This window comes from Lutra lutra, chromosome 6 (assembly GCF_902655055.1).
Source record: "Lutra lutra chromosome 6, mLutLut1.2, whole genome shotgun sequence".
NCBI classification, from domain to species: domain Eukaryota; kingdom Metazoa; phylum Chordata; class Mammalia; order Carnivora; family Mustelidae; genus Lutra; species Lutra lutra.
Genome location: NC_062283.1, coordinates 11,188,125 through 11,208,758, shown reverse-complemented (window position 1 = coordinate 11,208,758; position 20,634 = coordinate 11,188,125). Strand labels below are relative to the sequence as shown.

Here is a 20,634-nt window from a genome sequence, read left to right as displayed (position 1 = left end):
CAGCGGAGGGTGCACAGTCCTTCCCAAGTTGCAAAGGCCCATCTGGGATTCAAACCCTGACCACAAGGAGACCTGAGGGACTCCTCCTACCCCAAGTACCTCCAAACACACAGCCCTTTCCTCTGCTTTCATTTTTTCCCCCAGTTCTTAAGGTCTGTGCCTTCCCCTTCTTTTTTTGATTATGCATTGAAATCATCCCACATGCACTATATGTGGTAAACGCTCGTTTGATCCGTCCAACAACCCTGTATGGCACATGCTGTCATTGTGCCCATTTTACAGACGCAGACATTGAGGATCACGGACTCAAGAAATGTGGCCTGGCTCACACACCTAAGGAGCCAGAGCCAGAACTCAAATCTCAACCTCCCTGCCTTCAAAGGCTCGCTGGCACCCACCCTAAGAAGGGCTTCTTCCCTTCCCCTTCCCCTGTGCCTGTGAGGCAAACAAAACAACACTCTGATTTGTCACCTGTCCTGTCTGTACTAGCTGCCTAAAGAGACCTAACAGTAATGGATCAAGAGACATCATAGGAACTACTTGAAAATTAACCAATAAGATAAGCTAATGCGGCACGCATGGACTGGAAAACTGAGGCAGAACAGGAAAGGAATCATCTCGCGACTCCACCCGGCATGTGCAGGTAAAACCAAATGACCTCAAAAGGATTTCTACTTGCAAATTAAAAGCACAAGAAGACCCTTGATATGACTGCAAGGAGAGCAGAGCTCCCACACTCTCCTTGCAAAAATCAATTCCCCAATTAGCTGAGAGATTCCTTCCAGCCGTAAGGCAGCCGCTCCAGAAACGGGCGGTGTTTGGGGCATGGTAGCAAGAACAGTAAAAAGGGACAGAAGAGGTCTTCAGGTATGAACCTAATATACATAGGGTGATAAACGATTGCAGGCACCGCTTCTGACATACTCTATAAATTACGACACAATAACAGCTAAAAATGTAAATTCTAATTAAATACAAAACATAACAAAGTCAAACAAGAGCAAACGATGTTTGACAGAGCGAAGGTCTTCAGGGAGCCAAGGGTAGGACTGCAATAAAATTTGTTCATGGAACTGCACAGTGTTTGAGAAGGGGCCCGAGCCATCGGGTCCTCCGTCACCTCGTTCACTGTAGACGGGGAAACTGAGGCTCGGCAAGGGAAAATGAGCATCTCCAGTCCCCTTGCAGCAGGTCAGGAAACAGAAACTCGGTCCCCAAACGAGCTGTCCCTCTGCTCCCCACCGCGGCACCCTCCCTCTGCCTCGTCCTGGAAAGCTACTCCATTTGAAATCAGATTTTTAAAAGAGCATTAAGCATTCTATAAATATTAAATTCCTTTTTAATAATTTTCAAATGCACAGGGGCACATTTTAAAAAAGAGGCCTGGTTTTGATTTCTTTTGGAAAATTGCACCCTGCTCTGGGTTTAACCTCGTATTGAGTGAAATATTAACAGGCCATATATATAATGGTTTCAGTGTTCCTCCAGTAAAGCCAAACAAGATTCGAAAAACACATCCCCCAGGCCTACAGGGGAGTTTCTGGAGCACACATTAAACTCCACGCTCTGCCGTACAAGCCCATCACTGTTAAGTAACTCATCAGAAAATAAAGAGGGAATTACCAAAGGGGAATTGCCAAGCAATTAGTTCTCTGAAGCAGATGACACACGACTGCTAGAGGGAGGAGCTTCCCCGTTACTCATATGTCAGAGTCAGAGCCTCCTAATCTGTAAATAAAAATGCATCACATATGATTACATCTGGGATGGAGGCTGGGACTGCCAGGCTAGCGCACAGATAGTAAAACCCAAGTCCTCCCGTGTTCTCCGTGTCTACAAAGTGAGAGACAGTGCCTCTCGGGGCATTTTTTTTTTTCAATCCTGTGATTTTCATTCAACCTAAGAAAGACAGACTAGTCTCCCCAAAGCAGCCTAAGAGAGAAGTGATCTTTATCCTTTCTCTGTCTGACGTGAGTCGGTTAAAGATTCATCGACTGGTCCAGAGGAGGAGAAAAAATGAGAGACCTGGCGGGGGGCAGGGGAGGGCATGGGAGGGGACGGGAGACCCAGGCTTCCCAACAGCCACCCCAACCCAAGTGTGCCCCCGTTTCCTGGCACGCTTTGTTCTTGGGACTGGCATCCGCTGCCAGCCCCACCACCTAGCAAACTGGAGCTGTGAGGAGGCTGTATCATCTGCCAAATCTTGCCAGCTGAGCAATGACCCAGGGAAGCTCTCGAGAGAGTCAAAAGTTCATCGTCTCCCTGGGACTCATGATGCCCAATGGCGTTTGGAGCCCAACTGAAGCCAATCCTGGGGAACACCGATAAGCATACTGCCACTGTCATCACTTTCTTCAATTAATAATTATTGAAATCTCAGGGCGACATGAGGAAGAGTGAGGGGAGGGAAGATGACACCTCAAGGACAGCCTGTGTGCAACTCCGAGCAGATGGCCGAGCACCCAGACGGAAGGCCCAGAGTCCACGAGCCCCTCCCCGTTCTGAACCTCCCCGAGGATGCTGCATGTCTACCGGGACGCTTTAACCATGACTCCCAGACACGCCCTATCTTCTCCACTCAACTGTAAGCTTCTCACGGACAGGGCTCCGGGCTGGACAGACAACGCCTGGCTCCAGGATGGGAGCCAAGCAGGACTCCCCCCACCGAACCGCTGATCAACCTGGGTCAGGTTACTTTTCCTCTCTGTGCCTCAGTTTCCCTCAGTGCAGGTTACTTTTTCTCTCTGTGCCTCAGTTTCCCTCTGCCGAGTGGGTACTGAGAGTGCCTACCTCCAAGGACTGCAGTAAGGATTAAATGAGTTAATACACAGTGAGTGTGAACGACTAACGGGCTCTATAAATCCGTTAGGGCCTAGCTAGCACGATGCCTCTCACCGGAAGATGCATGGTGAATATGTGCAGACAGAATGATCTGCCCCTGGAGGTGTTTTCTCCATCTTTCTGGCTCCTGTCCTCACCTTCTCGTCTTTTACGGAAGGTGGGGAAGTCAATGCCTCATTCTGAGCTAGTTTGGGGAATAAAAGCAAGCCATCTGAATAACCCAGGTCCAAAAAAGAAAAAAAAAATCTTCAATAATCTGCAAATTTTTTCTACTTATATACTAAAGCAGACTGCCCACCAAGAGACATGCAACCAGGTAATTTCCAGCCTTCACCTTCACTTTGAGCCGTGTCTCTCAGCCTCTTTTCATCCTAGAGTCAAGGCTCACTAATAAAGTATAAACGAGAAGCCAAATTGCCCAGAAAGCCACGCCTCGCATGTGTGAGTTGTATGTATGTCACATTCAAAAGATTCCATGAAAAGCCTCCAGGAAAGCCTTTAAAGTTACAAAACACACCCATATTCATGCATTCTATCCAAGGACAGAAAACAAATTGCCCGAAATGAACAACTGCCCCAGGGTCAAGTGGATGGCACAAGGTGATTTACGCCTATCACGGGAGATGAAGAAATCGACGGTGGAAAAGATCAAAGGAAACGCTGGAACTGTTGTTAATACGTACAGGGCCTCACTGAAAATCTTAATAAAACTGTTTAGAGGAAAATAGAGGAATCATTTGTTGAAATGGAAAGAGATACCACACACACTGAATTTCAAAAGTGGCATTCATTTTCATACACACACATATTAGATGTAGCTAAAATTAGCTCAGGTTTCTTTCTTTCTTTCCTTTTTTTTAAGGTCTTAAAGGAAGAAAGGTTTCAACGTGATTTCATTGAGCTGTAGTTTGGCGCTGAGCTTCCAGGGAGAAGACCCGCTCACCCGCCCAGCCACCCTTTCAGCCTGGCACCAGCCTCCCCTGCCCCTCGGTCTCCCCAGACCAAGCACACAAAGGCTGCGCTGTGCCAATGTCCCAGCTCCTCTCCACAGCTGCTCACCTTCCCTCCAGGTACTCCACGCCCACGGATGTCAGCCCTGAAATACAGTCATTTCCCGCCCCCCATCTGGCAAACTTTGGGCAAACCCACAGCTCAACTGCAAAGACCCCTTTTAAGGTCTCTTTTTAAGCTCAGACCTCTCAGCAACTGTATCTCCCACCCCATCTACAACTCAGGTGCCCACCAGCACCTGTGCTCCGGCCAAAATGGCCTCGTGGGGTTACATCCCACGTTAGCTGGTTGCGTCCCAGCCACTTACACGGTCTTCCAGGCTCCATCCATCTCTTCCCACAGAAATGCTAACCAGCCTTCAGAGCTGAACTCAGATGATCCCTCCTCCTCCAAGTCTTTCCTCACCATCCCACTCAGCGTCATTCCAAATTCCTTCAGTGTCAGAATTTACCCCAGTAAGGACAACGCACCCCATTCTGCTTTGTATTAGCTCTTTCCGGGCATTTCTTCTTTCCCCTACCTGACCGTGAAGAATGCAAGCTCCTTTGGAAGCTCTTACTCACTGGCATTCCCACAGCACCATGTAGTAGTTCAAAAAAGACACAGTGAACAAATGAATGAATCATTTCTTTACATAGATGGTGCCTGGGAGCAAGTTAGGTCGAAACTTTGCTAGAGCCCTACCGTATTTATGAAATGAGTAGAACCAGAAATACTTGCAACCTACGTTTTAATTAAAAAATTAAAAAAACACCTTAATGAACCTAACAAGAGTACAGCACGAACGATACTATTTCCCTGCTCACATTTAACCATCAATTGTGAGTGCTCTAAGGAGGCCATTACTTCTGCAAAATGTTTAGATAATGCTCACACGCTTCCTTTAAATGCAGTCACAGAAAATGTCAGCGGCTTAGAATTCAAGGTGACTCGGCACTACTTTGCCGGTAATACAATACGTATTCATAAGACACTCAGACTTGCCCAATATACTATAAAAACCTCAGTGTCTTCTCAGTAGGCTGCACCTATTGGCCAAAAGATAGGATCTTTCGTTGCTTGTGTTTTCACAATGAAATTCTCTTTTAAACACCACAGGTGGAAAAAAAAAAAAAAAAGGTGCATGTGTATTCACCACGTATGCAATGAAACAAGTGCCCCAAAAACTTCAACGTGAGGATTTTCTGCCCAGCCTATGAAATGGTAACACCCCCAGGAGACAGAGCAGTGGTGGGGAGGCGTCTCGCCCCTGGCCAGTCAGCTGACACTTGTAGACCTTAAGAAGCTCACCTTGACATGTAACTGTGGGGTTATTCTATTTCCTTTTAAATGACACCTCCCTGACCCACTGGCCATAAAATGTCAAGGATTCAGGTCCAAATTTCTCAAGGATATAATGTTCGGGATCCCTTCCTGCCCCCACCCCCGCCCCATCCCCCAAGCAGGACTTCACCGGCTACCCTTCCTGAATCATTAAATTTGAGCTTGAGTCACTCCGGTTTTTGTTTCTTTTTACTCAGACCACAAATAACTTCATTTGTCCGCCCAACTTCTCGGTTCCCACCTCGCAACAAGAGAAAAACACTACGTATGTACCCTATCTCAGCAAGAGAGACAGACTCACGTAGCATTCAGAAAAATAAATAAAAGGCTCATTTGTTTTGCACAGCTGCAAATGTCTATAAGGCCAGTCCAAAGACCAAGGTACAGGTGTATTTGCTGGCTCCCAGTCATGTCTGGTCCAGGAGCCACCGTCACAGAGCAAGAACGTGGTAATCATCCTGTCAAGAGGTTAAATTACACGAGCACAAAGATAACCTATGTTCCCAGATCACAGACCGTACGCTGGTACTCTCCTTCTCCATAAACACACACTATTTCACGCCATTCTCACAGCAGCCCTCAAAGAAAGTTCTTTAATCTTATCTCCACCTTACTCATCAAGAAACTGAGGCACAGAAAGCTAACAGGACTCCCCAGGACATGTTGGCAGCTGCAGGGGCTAAAAGCAGACAGGCTGCTTCCGGAGCCCCGTGCTCGTAGCTCAGATGCCGTGGGAATAAGATGTTCACTTACAAACTCCATCTTAGGTATACAAGGGGAGCCCTTTACTTAAAGAAAGCTGGTGAATCGTTTTTTGACGGAACATTCCGGTAAAGCAAACAGCCACCCTGCAATAAATGAGTTGCACACCGAGAATTTTATACGTGAGGTGTGATAACAGCAGACTGTGTGTCTCGCCAAGCAAGGAAACAGAACATGACTTGGGAAGAGCCGCCCAGAGACCACCCAATCCAGCAGTTTCCAAACCCTTGTACAATAGTACAATTCCAGTATTGCAGAATTGCAATTGCAAGAGATCACTAAAGGTTCATTTTGATTCAGGAGCTGGAGCCCCAAGTCCTTTCTCTGTCTGTCTCTCTCTCGCTCTCCCTCTCTCTCTCTCTCTCTTTCTCTTTTTAAGCTTTCCAGGTGATTCTGTTGCCCAGCCAAGCTTGGGAACCTCTGAAGGAGTCCATTTCCACAGGTCCCAGCAGGACCGCTCCCAAAGTAAACAGCAAGAGGGGAATCTATTTCACAATCCCCTTTGGCTGCCTACACCCGTGCTCCCAAGCCCTCTCGCCCCAAGAGGGTTTAACTTCCATGTCTCCCGATTTCATGCAGGCAGGATCCTCTTGCCCTCCCTCAGTACAGAGCCATGAGTCATCAACACCGCATGCACTCTCCGTAGGCAAAACTCTCCAGGCCAGAAAAATTTACTGTACGTGAGGCAATCAGGAAGTTGTCAAATCCAAACAGACACCAAGAAATTCAAGATTCGACAAAGACCAGTTGCCACTGAACAAACAGGCCTCTGTCTCCCTACACTTGAAGCACGCTACGACAGAAACCTAAGACACGAAAACTGTCACTTACGGTCACAGTTTGGCAGCAAAACGGTCTCATCACATTAAGGAAAAGGGGACAACGAAGACGGTCAGGCTCAAGTCTAACAAGCAAACACCAATCGTCACCAGGTCAAACGCAGACTTCTTCATGAACCACTTTCTTCTCAAGTAAGCCAAAAAGAGAGACACTTCAAGCCAAGTTGGTTTTTGTTTTGTTTTGTTTTTTTTAAATGCTCTTGGCAATTTCTCAATCTCCCTCAGAATGCAGTCTGCAAAGGCAGTGGCGGCGAATGGTCCACTCACGCTACGCGAAAGCGTGGGCACGAGGTGATTTTCCGGGTCAGGCTGGATCCTCGGATGGAAACCAGACAAGCATAGCCAAAGTCTCACCTGATACGTGACGCACTTCCCTGGAGTGGCTGTGGGCAGGGGTCCGCCTTGCGAGGATGACACAGTAATCCCAGGCTTGAACGGACCACCCTGGCGACTTGCTGCTCGGGGCTTCTGCAGGGGTCAAGGCGGTGGACGGGGTGGGGGGAAGGGGAGAAGAAAAAGCCAAAATGAAAATCAGGACAAACAGCTTCCAAAAAGAACCCCAACCTTAAGGATACGGAAATCTAAACTTGAAGGACATCAAATTGTGCATCTTGTCTTATGAGAATTACAGATACCAGCCAGCTCAGAAGGCAGGCCTGGTTCAAGTCCACAGGGCTCAGAGGGAGACCACCACAAAAAAGGTCCTCCCTTCAATCAAAAGAAGAGCTTGGTCTCCCTATTTGAGCCAGGGACTGTCATTCTTTTCCCTAATGATTCTAACCGATCATCTGATAAACACATGCTGGTAATCACAGGGAGATCAGGTGAAATGGGCATGGATTGAATAGGAATTGAGCCAAAGTCTAATTTTCACATGTCATGTATTACTATCAACATGCAACTTCAGGAACAATCACCAAAAAAAAGAAAGAAAAAAAAAAAAAAAAGCACAGTTATTAGCATAGCAGTCGAATGGGATAGAAAAATGTATCAAATGCAGAATAAACTGTGAAAGTATGCACATGTTCACTGGACTTGCCACTGGATTTTAAATTATTGCTTCTTTGAATGCATGTCTATTTCATGTGCATTGTGCCACAATGCCTTGCAAACGGTTGAGGAAAAATCATCCACTGTATAATGAATGAGTGAATGTGCGAACGGATGAAAGGAGAATGAATGAATCTTCCATATACCTTTCCATCAGGGAGCTTGGTGCTCGTAGTAGTTTTTGTGAGGTAAAGACCTATGCACAGAAATGGAAGAAGATGAAGACTTGATCTGCTAGCAGAGTTCTCATCCCTATTAAAATAATATTTTTAGATACTGGTCATTCCCAACTGCCCAAATGAGACAGAAAGAATCAGAAAGCACAGTTATAAACTAACCCCCCAACTAGTCATTGCTAGTCAGTCTTTGATTACTGGAGCTGGTGTGTATATTTGTTTGGCTGATTTTAAATTTAGTTTGGGTTTCCTAAGCCCACGCCAGGTAACAGTAGGAAGGCAGAGGCCCAGGATTATGCTGGATATCAGAAAGAAACTACTCTGGAGTTATGAACACGATCTCCAATGTGAATAATCTGTAAACAGGTAAGTGAGCCAATTATCCCTGGGTACATGGCAACACATCTCCATAGTCATGATTACTTTCAACCATATACACTCACTATTTTTAAGAGCACAGCCCAGCTGGAAAGGAAAATAATTTCGATCGCTTTCCAACACTTTTCAAAGTAACAAACAGCCTCCTTACTTCTCGCGAATCCGTTCAGCAAGTATTTCCTTAAGCATCTACTATATGCCGGGGACTGATAGGCAAAAGAAGGAGGTTTTTGAATTGCTGGCTTCTCCACATGTAATCTGTGATTCCAGAGAACACGGGGAAGCTGTCCTAGACTACACCGTCTTGGAAGCTCTGGGAGGACTGCACTGAGGCTCTCTCCTTGCGGAAGCTTGGTGACTTAGAAAAGTCAGTGGTGGCCAAGTTAAAGAGAGGCTCACGGAATTCTATCTGCCCTTCTGCAGTCACTGTTTCCTTGTTTCTACTAGCAACTTCGCACATAGCATCAACGTACAGGATGATCATTTCTGAACAAGGTGCGGGTACCGTGGACTGGCGGACGGCACTTGTTTTATGAGCTAACAGTGGAGTGTTTGCTGGTGCATGTGTGTGTGCACACAGTCCTATTTGCATATCACCTGGCAGATACGTTTTTATAGAGTCCAGATTACAGTCTCCTCCTACTCTGCCAAAGTGCACAGGACAGCCAAGCACGATGTGAATGCTGTAAAATATTAATTTACTCTCACACTGGCATGCCTACTTATTTCAAAAGTATTTGTGTTGCTACACCAGTTACAGGAATTAAGAGAGTTCATGTAACTTGCTGTTCCATCAGAGGAAAGAAACACAAGAACAAAAGCAAGGTAGAGAGGATCCATTGCAAGAACATACAGACAAATTACTAAAAAACAAAAAAAAAAAAAACAAAACAACAAAAAACAACCAATACTAGCCTATAGAACATTTCCTACAACATATGCACTAAACACAGAATACTTACTATTTTAAAAGCATAGAAGAACTACATAATGCAATTCCATTTATAGAGGAAGATTACCAAGATAGATGGCCTAAACAATACTAATGGGGTGGTAAGGAGAAAATAATAGATGAATAAATACAGTAAATAATATACATAATTCGGGGAGGGTAGGCCAAATCTAAGGGTGCAATAAAAGACAATTTGCCATACACAGTGATAGAAGAATACATTTTCTTCACATGTGAGGAGATAAATTGCTTATAGGTTAGCAGCTAAGACAATTATCACTAAAAACTTCTGCTAAATAACTCCCTCAAAATGTGTCGTGCTAAAGAGCCCCTAAGTGGAATAAGGAGTTCCTCTGAGCCTGAATCAAAACAGCATAATTAGGGCAACCTCTGCCCCCTTAAGTCTCAAATTCTGATTACTCTCCAGTGAATTTTCTGAAAAGTCATTTTCAGGTGGGATACCATTTTTGCTTACATTATGACAATTACCACTGCGTTTTCATTACTCCACAAATGGTATGCATTAAAAGTTATAGAAAAATCAATGAAACGTTTCTGCTAACATCACCCATATCAATGAAAACATAATGCTTGTCGCTTTTTTGTCTGTAATAATTCTAAACAGGTTTCGTTACATTCGGGATGGTAACACGCATTACAAACATTTATAGCGTGCTAGCCCGAAAGCTCCTATGTATAAGGATGACAAAATATATTACTACACCGATCAAGACAAAAATACATAAATTATGAAACAGGAAAAAAGATTTTTAAAACGGTCTCCACAAATAGAGATGATTTACCTAAATCTTTTTATCACTCCTACAATTTTAAGCATGTATATATATTTTTTCAAAACCTTGATCCAATTACAACGCTCTCAGCCAACATTTAAAAATATTCTCTAAAACAGCATTCAGCATGCTCATTATTATATCATCCCTTAAAGACATGTTGAGTGAGTATTTTATTAAACTGAATTCAATGAAACCAAAATTTGAACAGCATAATTGAGGACTGCAAGATTCATTCTTAAAAATGGGCAGTCCTGTATGGAACACCCTGGGACAGAAATGATTATCTCTACTGAGATTTCTACAATGTATTATTCTCGATGCTTTTACAAAATAAGGAGGGCTTGCTTCTGATAACCTTGGAAGTATGACCGGAACTAAATCTGTTCTTCGAAGCAGTTAAGCCTGTCCATGTCTAAAGCTCTCACAGAAGCCAATCTTTCAAATTACTGAATAAACTCTGAAAATAAAAAGCAATGGAAATCAAATTATTTATGTCCACCCTGAAAACGGTGTCCACTCTGTCTCCTACCGGTCACGTTAATACGCAACTATTTCAGTTTTCAGAGTTGAAACTATGGGTAACCTGCTCACAGCTATATTTGGAAGAATTAACATTCACTCCTACACTAATTTTTAGGCTTTTAATAAAATATATTTATCAACTAACTTCTAATAGGAAACAAAATGAGCTGCTGTTATGACGTGTTAGTCATCAGAAACTGTCACTCAAGGTAAGTGCACAAGTAAACTCCTCTTGACATTTCAGAATGGAAAAAATAAATAAAGGCATATTACACAAAAGGAATGTGAGTCCTTAAACTCTGTAATGACAACAAACACAGGAGTCATAGAAATGTGTTTACTAATGTTTTAATAATCTCTCAGGGCTGGCCTTTCCCAGGACTCACAGACAATGAAATGTAAGGCCTTCGACAGGCACTTGACATAGAATCTGACGGCTAAGAGTTTTTCTTGCATCCCTAAGACTAAAAGACAATTCAGAGGCCCAGGAGCCTAGTTATAATATTCCCCACAAAGTATCACTTCTGTGAACCAAACCCTCTTAAAACGAAATCTAGAGAGGAAAATACTGACTTTCACAGTCCTCATCAAGTACATTTTCATACTTATTTTTGCATTCAAAAATACACATTCACGTTTTACTGCAAGAGATTTTCTGCATATTGCAAAATATAATCTAGGACCTCTAAAGTGTGTAAAACTTAAACTTCTGTGCTTTACTCCATATCCTTGCTTCCCATCTATTTACATCCTTGGCGGGGGGGGGGGGGGGGGGGGGGGTAGATAGCTTGTTTTAACCATAGAAGCACTTGATCTGAACAGGCCACAATCAAGTTAGCAACCACATAAACTTGCTAAATGGTAGAAAGTTGTAAACCCCCCTGCAGGGAACAAATCTTAGCTCCAAGGCCCAAAAAAAAAAAAAAAGGACTTACCAATTTAGCTATGGGGCTATAAAACTGAAAACTGAAAAAGACTCTGGCAGGATCACGACCAAATCAAGACATTATTATTCTCAATCACTTTCTCTTTCCTATATGAAGATTATTAAAATACCTCCCCACCCCATGTGGCTCGCCTGTGCCCCAAAAGCTTCGGCCACCAAAGCTACTTACTTTTCTTTCCTTTTTATTTTTCGGCAACAGGATTATTATTTTTCGTTGTCTGGTGAACCTAATGAGGGGGTGCCCTAATGCAAAGAGGAGAGTGGCTGTTCTCTAAATTATTGAATGCTCATTAAATTATATATCACAGTGCAAGTTGCTTCCTGTGTAAAAGCATCACCCATCGTCCGCCCCCAAGCTCTAGGCCTCTATCATCTCTCACCTGAGAGAAGAAGCTTGGAATTTACAGATGTGAAGATTAAGGATGGCCAAGAAGTCCAAATTAAACACATACCCATTCAGAATGGCCTCTCCAGTCAGTCCCATTTTTTGGTATTAGAGTGGCTATTGTCACGGTGAAGTTGTGAAATGTGACAACGGAGAGATCATTCCTAAATAAACAACTTCCACGGAGTCAACCCTTTAGAATCCCGGTCCTTGGCCACAGACACCATAGGTTCTAAGGGACGGGTGCTCTCCCCCTTGAAGGGGTTAAGTACCCACAAGGCCAAAGGCACCAGACTGCAAAAGAAATGTGGCTTGAGTAAGCTCTGAAAGGTTTCTAACAAGTACCAAATACTTGTTGGTCTGTTCACAATCAACATCAGCAGGCCTACCAGGCCCCTTTCACTGTGTGGGAGAGGCGCTCACATACCGCACCCAGCAAGACCAGCTTGTGGGTCTCCTTTACAAAAGTTGAGTGGCTTCGAGGTCTCATTCGGTGTCTCCCAGCCAAATGACTGAAAGACGCCACAACTGAGGGAGTGAAGTCTGTCCTCCACTGGAACGGCGCAAACACCGTGCATGAAACACTTGGAGTGGTCCAGGCACAAGACAAACCCACCTGAACGGACGAGGCACACTGTCTGTTGCCATGGCAGCCTGATCTAATTACAGGAGTGATCCGCAGAGTAAGTGCAGGGAAAACCTACACCCCTGACAAGGATCTGTAGGAAGAGAAACATGGGCGGCCAGGAGGCTCCGGGGAGCCCTTCGCCCTCAGCTGTACCCAGAAGGCAGCCCCCAAGCCCATTTGTCTGCGGAGCTTCTAAAATATTGACTGAGGCGCACACAGTCGTAGGACAGTCGGAGGAGATTAAATGCCACAGCATTAGCTGTTAGGGTACAACCCCTTTCCAGGAGTTCATGTGCGGGATTGGTGGTTAGGCTTCATTCCACCAAAAAACAAACAAACAAACAGAAAACCAAAACCAAACCAAAACAAAAAAAAACCAAGTACCCCACTACTAATAAACCCCAGGGTGGGCTAAGGCTGGGGGGGAGGGGCGCGCTTCTAGGAACTGCAGGACTCCTGAGAAACCCAAAGAGAAGTGGCTTCCCTAACAGGGTTGGAAAAGTAACTAGCTATGCCTAAAAATAACCATCAAGTAACTACCCACTGCTCTGTGCGATATGTACCCACAATGTTTAAATATTAAGAACAGCCTGCATTACAAAACACAAATGTCATTGAGATGGGACTACTAGATTGCCAAAGGAGAGCTTATTTGCATATACACATTTCCCTGCATGCACGAAGGGGTGTGCAGGGAGCAGGCCACTCTAAGGCGGTAGTTTTTATTCTGTGGGTGTACTAGGGTCTTCCAATTTTACTAATTGTATCCTGTGGATCTCGCAGGGAAGCTAAGAATCTCTTCGGGGACAGAACCAGTTTGGAGGAGTCCCTACTGCACAGCATACGGTAAACAAAATAAAAATAGCTTGCCGTTCTCGTTAGCCACATCGCGCATTATATAACCAGCTTCCGACTGGCTTTTTTTTTTTTTTTTTTTTTTTTTTTTTGCCCTTACTACTCTTCAGCAATTTCCCAATCTCCCGAAGTATTTATATTACCCTCTTATCTGCAGGATTATATACTAGGAAAACAAAACAAAACAGAACAGCCACAGGGTTGAACCGAACCCCACGGTCCTTGGAAACTGATTTTTTTTTTTTTTGGTTGTTGTTTTCTGGCAAGATCTCCACCACCACCCTACTTCCACCCCCCACTAAGGTCCTTGCTCAATCTCCCCAGAAAACCTGAATTGTTCCACCGCTTCCAGTCAGCCCCCTACGTGGTCGGAAATAAAATGAAAGCACAAGCCCGGGAGTTTAGGAAGGCGGCCCGAGGGCGGGGGGCTGGGGAGGGGTCGGGGCGCCGCAGAGTCAGCCAAGTGGCCACCGAGGGGCCGCTCCCCAGCACGACGGCCCTCGCCGCCCCCCTCCCCGCGCACACACACACACTCACACACACAAGCACTCACACGCGCACGCACTCACTCACACTCACGCCGCGCTCCGCCGCCGCCTCACCTCTCGCTCCGCCCGGCCGGCCCCTTCCCTGCCCCCTGCGGGACCGGCCTGCTCGCAGCGCTGGAACCACGTAGGAGGCGGCGGCGGCCGCGGGAGTGGCGGAGTCTCCGGCCCGGCCCAGAGTGAACGAGCCGCGGGGCTCCAGGGCGCATCCCAGTCCCCGCAGCGCCTCCTCCGCCGCCGCCGCCTCCTCCTTCCCCTCCTCCTGGCTTCATTCACCCTCCCAGCAGCCGCGCAGCCGCTCACTCCCCGCGCCGGCAGGGCAGCGCCCGCCGCCGCTCCTCCGCTCCTGCCGCGGCCGCTGGCGGGGGCGCCGGCCCGGGCTGGGGCGCTCGCGGGCTGCCGGCTCCGGGCGGCGGCGGCTGCACATGATCAGGAAGCGGCCGCACCAACAGGGCGGCAGTGGCGGCGGCGGCGACAGCAGGGCCGCTGCCGCAGCTCCAGCCGCGCCGCCGGCACCCGCGCGTCGGCTCCCCCCCGCGCCCACCCCTCCGCGCCCCCCGCGCTCCCACCGCCCGGCGCCCGGCCGCGCGCAAAGTCCCGGCCCGCAGCCGCACACCCGGCGAGGCCGGCCTCCGCGGGGAGACCCCCGCCCCGGGCTCGGAGGCCGGGCGGCCACCCGCGGGGAAGCCCGGCCCTCCTCCAGACCCACTCGCTCCGCCGCCCTCCGTGGGGAGAGGGCTGAGGAGGGGGCGGCGGGAGGAGAGGGCAGCGCGCGACCCCCGGCCGCTGCCGCCGCCGCCGCCGCCGCCGCCGCTACCCCTACGCCACCTCGAGGGAGGGGGACGCGGCTCTCCGCACTCGCGGCCGGACCCGCAGCCGCCGGAGCGGGGCGCCGCCGCCGCTCTCCCCGCCCGCGCCCGCGCCCGCGCCCGCACCCCCAGCCCGGGCGCGCCCCCTCGCCTGGCGGGCGCCCACCCGCCCGGCAGCCCCCTGCCGTCAGTCCCTGCGCCCCGAGCGGGGGTGTCGGCCCGGGAGGCTGGAGCGGGAGAAGGTTGTATGTACACACACACATACACACACACACACACACACACACACACACACACAACACGACGCGTCGATCTCCTTCGCTCCTCTTCCAGCTGTTTTCTGTGCCGGCGACTGGGGTTTGGGGTTTGTTTGCTGGTTGTTGCTTTTGCCCCTCTCTGGAGAGCGGGGGCAGGGGCAAATTTTAATCTAAATAAGGGGCGAAGGGGATGGGGGAGGGGGAAGAGAGAATCAGAGGAGAAAAAAAATAGCCACTTACTGTAAAGTGTAAATGGATCTGGGGTTGCGTGGGGAAGGGGGGGCAGAGGGAGAGAAACAGTGTCTTGCGGCTGCTGTAGCTCTGGCGGCTGCTCCGCGGGGCTTGTTTTGGATCCCCCTGCAGTGAAACAGGTCCTGTACGGCTCCGCCACTGTAGTAGAAATGATGTCTGCGGTATACTCTGCTCTCTCCTCCTCCTCCTCCTCGTCCTCCTCCTCCTCCTCCTCGTCCTCCTCCTCCTCCTCCTCCTCGTCCTCCTCCTCCTACCCCCCCTGCTCCCCTCCCCTCCCTCCTCCCTCCGCCCGCCCGCCCTCCCTCCCTCGCTCTCTCTCGCGCTCGCTCGCTCGCTCGCTCCAGTATGTAAATGTGTAATAGAAGCCAAATATGGAGCAGTTGGCTGCCGCCGCCGCAGCTTAAGGATCCGACTTGGGGGTGGGGGGGCACCCTCGGGCGGGCGGCGGGGCGAGCGGCTCGGAGCACCGCGAGCGCACCGCGCGGCGACCGGCCGGCCGGCGCCCTTAACCCTTGGCTGCGCGCTGCTCGGGCCCGGCGGCCCCCGGGGAGGCGGCGCGTGGCCAGAGACTGGCTCCGGAGCGGGGGGCGGGGGGTGCGACTCCGGCCGGAGGGGACGCTTCTTCCAGGTTTGGGAAAGGGGCGGGGAGCTGGAGCGATGAGGTAATTTTAGCGGTGACCGGTCGGTCCTCGCGCGCCTCCCCGGGTCCCTGCACCTAGTTGGAGGGGACAGAGCGACAGCGGGGTGCAACTGAGGGCGCCCTGGAGGACTCTCGGAGGGGTGTCAGGCTTCAGCTCTCAGCCGGCGAAATACCCACCCCGGGAAGGGGGGGTGGTCAAGTGTGATCCCGACGTGCCCTTCGTCCCGGGCGCGCCGAGAATCGTCTAAGAGGGCTGACTCGGATCGTCGTGCACGTTAACCCCCAAACCGGTTTTGTTCCGGAACCAGGACCGCGGGGCTGCGCGGACTGCCTGTGCGTGCAACTCAGGAAAGTTTGAAGGGTCCCCGCGACTGCATGTGCACCGTCACCTTTCCTGCCTCTGAAAGCGGGTGGCCTCCCTGCCCCCACCTCCCCTTTCGCTTTCTGCAGGTCTGGAAATCTGCTTTGGGTACTGAAGTCCCCGGCCCCAGCCTTGGAAGAGGACCCGCGCACTCCTCTCGCAGCTAATTCGGGATCATTAATTTAATCGGAAATGAGGTAACCAGTGCAGGAGATACAGAAAGCAAACCGAGCATCAGATGGCAGTTCTCGTGAATCCACACGGAGGAACTTCCTCTGCGCTCAATTGTGAAGCGCGTTTCTCAGCGGCCCACCACCCCGCCCTCTCCGCGCGTGCCACCACCAGGTGTGAGCTCTCGGTGGGAAGGAATCTTCAGTGCAGGGGTGCCCCTTGCCAACAGGTGTGGCGCCTGGAGAAAAGCGAAGGCACCTCCAAGCTGAAGGGAGCTCAGCGCAGCGGTCTCCTTGCTGCAGATAATTCTGGAAGACCAGTAGGTGTCGGGGCAGCATTTGACCTCTTTCAGGTGCTTAGAACCAAGTGTCTAGAAACATGATCTTTCCACCCAAGTTTCTCCCTGGAAGCCACCACTATTGACTGTAAGCTGTGTTGGAGAAACCTTTGGCTGAGTTTCCTTGTGACCTAACGGTTAGTCACCAACTGAAGCAGGATACAGAATCACCAAGAGAAATGTGTCAGCTTTTAAACAACTGTATCGTAGAGCCAACGTGCTACAGAAATAAAAATAAGCATACTAACAACTAGGAAGGTGGAGAGCCCCGGAAATCATTTTTTTTCTCACATTTTGAAATACCATGCACATATACACGGCAATTTAAAAAAAAAAGAAAAAAAGAAAACTACTACTGTTCACTCTTACTGGGTTCTACAACTTTTTTTTTTTTTTTTTTCCCGTTTAAAACGCGATGATTGCTACATTTTAAAACCCCAGGTTGGTCTAAAGTGACATTGTTGGTCTCATTACAGCCTCTAGTGGACAGTTGAAATCAGTTTCCTGAAAAGGCTCTTCCTGGCGTTTTGTTGTTGACAAGCATTATCAAGGTGAAGGCTAATATCTCAGAACAGAACCGGGTACTGACTCCTCCCCCTGCTTGGCAGACTGGGCTGGCTCCCCAAAGGATCAGAAGCAGTGGGTTGGGCACTGAAAAGACGTGTGCTTTGTGCTGCAGGCATTGTTATTACTGCTCTGTGAATAAACAGAACTGCTATTCATTTCAGTTTCGTGCAGCTTTCTTAAAAACTAGCTCCATCTAAAATATCTTTGTAACAGAAAATATTGGTTGCCATGTTTTTGGCTTAACTGAGATGTTTTTTTCTTCTGCAGACTGCCCAATCCACCTCCACTCTATTTTTAGACATTTTTACATTGAGAGATTTTCCAGCCAAAAACAGCTAATATTTTAATTATTACACTGACACGGGCAGTTTAAGTTATTTTAGCAACCTTAAACAAATTAAAACACATAATTCAGATTAGAGTGAGTCAATTAATTTAAATGTTCCCTTAAGGACGCCAAGTATGTATATTACCCAAACAGTAAAAGCAATTAATAAGAAATGTGTCATTTACTTTCTTAGTTATTAAGATAAAGCCAGAAAGTGCCGTTAAACTCTGGAACTATTCCTTCCTGCAAAGCAGTATTCTCCTGATCTGTTCCATTACCTTTAGTACCGAAATATTTTATTTTCAGATGGCAAAATAGTAAACGTGCAAATAACTGACACTCATTCTTTAACAACAAGGCTCTCTCATGCAGATAGAAACTCAGTGAAAGGGCAGGACTTTCGAGAAGCCAGTAGGCAAATATGTAGTACTACAGTCCTATTCATAAATCTGATATTGTATTCATACAAGCATAAGTCAAACTTAAAAATAAAAGGAAATTGAGAGATAAGGCCTGCCTAGCCTTACTCCTAGTCTGTGTTCTGTGTTGCTCAAATGCCATGGAAAATCATTTTTTATCCCTTACATCTAATTCATTGTTTTGATAGTATCTACTTTTGAGGGCTTAAAGTGGGCTATCGAGTATATATGATATCATGTCATTATGTATTACATCTTGCTTCTAAAAGCCTTATCTTCAGAGCAGCTGGGAGCTTTTTAGAAATTCAGAATGAGAGAGCCATCCCAGACCTACTGAATTGCAAACTGCCTTTTAGCCAGCACCTCCGGTGATTTCCGATCATGCTCCGGTATCAAGAACGCTGTCTGTAATACAGGGCTGTCTAGGTGCATTTGCCCACAGATGTAGAACTTAATTCTTCTGTTTATTCCTTTTTTATTCCCTCCACCTTTAAGTAATTTGCACTTTTTAATGAAACACGATTACATTTTATGTTTTGGTCCAATAGTACTGTATTTCAGACCAGAGCCCTGATTTCATGTGGAAATCTGCCTCATGGTTGCCAAGTGGACCCTGAGGAATGTCGTGGGGTCTTGAATGTGAAGGTTTTCTTCACGGCAGCAGAGGGAGCACAAGAGTGCTTAATAAAACAAGCATACAAGCCCTCCGAATCATGAAGGATTTTAAATCGTAGTCTATGTTTCCACTGAAAGTAGACTCTTTCTTACAGAGTTCAAAATAAAACGAAGCAAAAATAAGCAAACACAAACAGCTTACGGGGTTATAACAACGAAATAAGTGAACAGATTGGATGTTAAGTAGAATATAGACATATTATTTACAGTTCTAGACTTCATTTTTTTTTTAAGTGGACTTCAAAAGTCATACTCGGAAAAGACCCCTTCGCTTTTCTCCAGTGCAAAATAAAGAAAACAACCATTTCACAACAGATGCGAATCAAACCATCATGCTGTCCGCCTTAAACTTAACACAGTGATGTATGCCAATTACTTCTCAGTAAAACTGGGGAAAAAGTAATAGAATACAGAATAAGGTCACTCTAAGAGTATCTTCTGTACATCTTTTTTTTTTAAGATTTTATTTATCTATTTGACAGAGAGAGACCACAAGTACGCAGAGAGGCAGGCAGAGAGAGAGGGGGAAGCAGGCTCCCTGCTGAGCAGAGAGCCCAATGCCAGGCTCAATCTCAGAACCCTGAGATTATGACCCGAGCCAAAGGCAGAGGCTTAACCCACTGAGCCACCCAGGTGCCCCTATCTCCTACATATCTCAAAAGCTTTGGGGTCCATCAGCCCAGCACAACATCAGATAAATCAAGTTGATTTGGACTCAAATATGTCGGGGAGAGAATGTGCACTTTTTCACCATGTTTTACTTTCCCAGTAATTGGAGGGGGCTTATCCTTAACATTTGCAGTGGTGAGCATTTGTGTTTGAATGATATCTACACAGCATTTCACATTTTTCAGAGACTTCTGGATAGATACTCCCAAGAGGTAGAAGAGACATGAGAGAGGCAAGCCTCAAAAAAGTTTGGAACTGGCTTGTGCGTTCGTAGCATTGGGTGGTTTAATTACTATAATAACCCACCGGGCTGTTCGCAGATGGGGAAGGCATAGACGTGAAAGATACAGCAGCATGCTGTTTACCGTTTCAAAGATTTTCCCAAGTTACTAGATAGCGAATATTTAATAAGCGAATATTTAAATAGGAACAGAGACTGTGTCTTAATTCTCAAGATGCTTTTTATGTATTTATCATTCTTCTCCCATAGTCATGTACTGTACATCTACAATAACTAGACCCTGAGAATCTAGATGAGTAGGAAATCTCTGTCTGCAAGGAATTCCCGCCAAAACAAATTGTATCTTTTGAAACTGTCCATGTTTACCATGATGAAGAGTAAAGACTCATTGTCAACTGACGCAGCACCTCTCCAGTCAGTATATTCATCAGACGTAGGAACTTGAGAATCCAATACTAGAATCCTTGAAAACTTGTCAGGTAGGAGGACAATTATAGACCTTTCTGGCAAAATTTGACTTGCAAGCTCACATTAATATCTCAAGTTTGTAAAACAAACAAAATGTAAAGATAGGCTGTGTCTTTTCTCTGAATGCCTTTCCTATCAAAAGAATCACAAGAGTAAATGGAAGTGGTAAACACTTGTTTATTTTTTCCCGCTTTTAAAAATTGTTAAAAAAAAAAAAAAAGATTTCCTCCTACGTTCAAGAAGGATTTGCCAAGTTTCTGCCTGGAGCCATTTGTTATGGCTGTGTAATAAATCCTGGAAAGTTTGAATTTTTAACGGAAACACTGACAGACCTTTAACCATGCTATTATAGGGAGGGTGTTACCCTACATATGTCATTTGAAAATCTGAGCCAATCAGAGTGTCCTGGCAAAACAAATATATCTTTCTT

At 47.0% G+C, this 20,634-nt stretch overlaps 1 protein-coding gene across 11 annotated transcripts in view; it reads right to left on the bottom strand.

The window, feature by feature from the left end:
• Positions 1 to 15,456, bottom strand: part of ATXN1 (ataxin 1) — a 411,273-nt gene extending 395,817 nt beyond the window's left edge. For 3 of the 11 annotated variants that reach the window (XM_047735227.1, XM_047735221.1, XM_047735222.1), the window contains exons 1-2: positions 14,068 to 14,528; positions 7,131 to 7,244 (exon numbers count right to left, since the gene is read on the bottom strand). The gene's annotated coding sequence lies outside the window, so the exon portion shown is untranslated. Of the gene's footprint in view, positions 1 to 6,768; positions 7,099 to 7,130; positions 7,245 to 7,972; positions 8,039 to 12,598; positions 14,031 to 14,067; positions 14,529 to 15,316 lie in introns of those variants that run through there. The other 8 variants (XR_007128335.1, XM_047735220.1, XM_047735223.1 and 5 more) reach the window with 7 other exon arrangements.
• Positions 15,457 to 20,634: the final 5,178 nt, after the last annotated feature.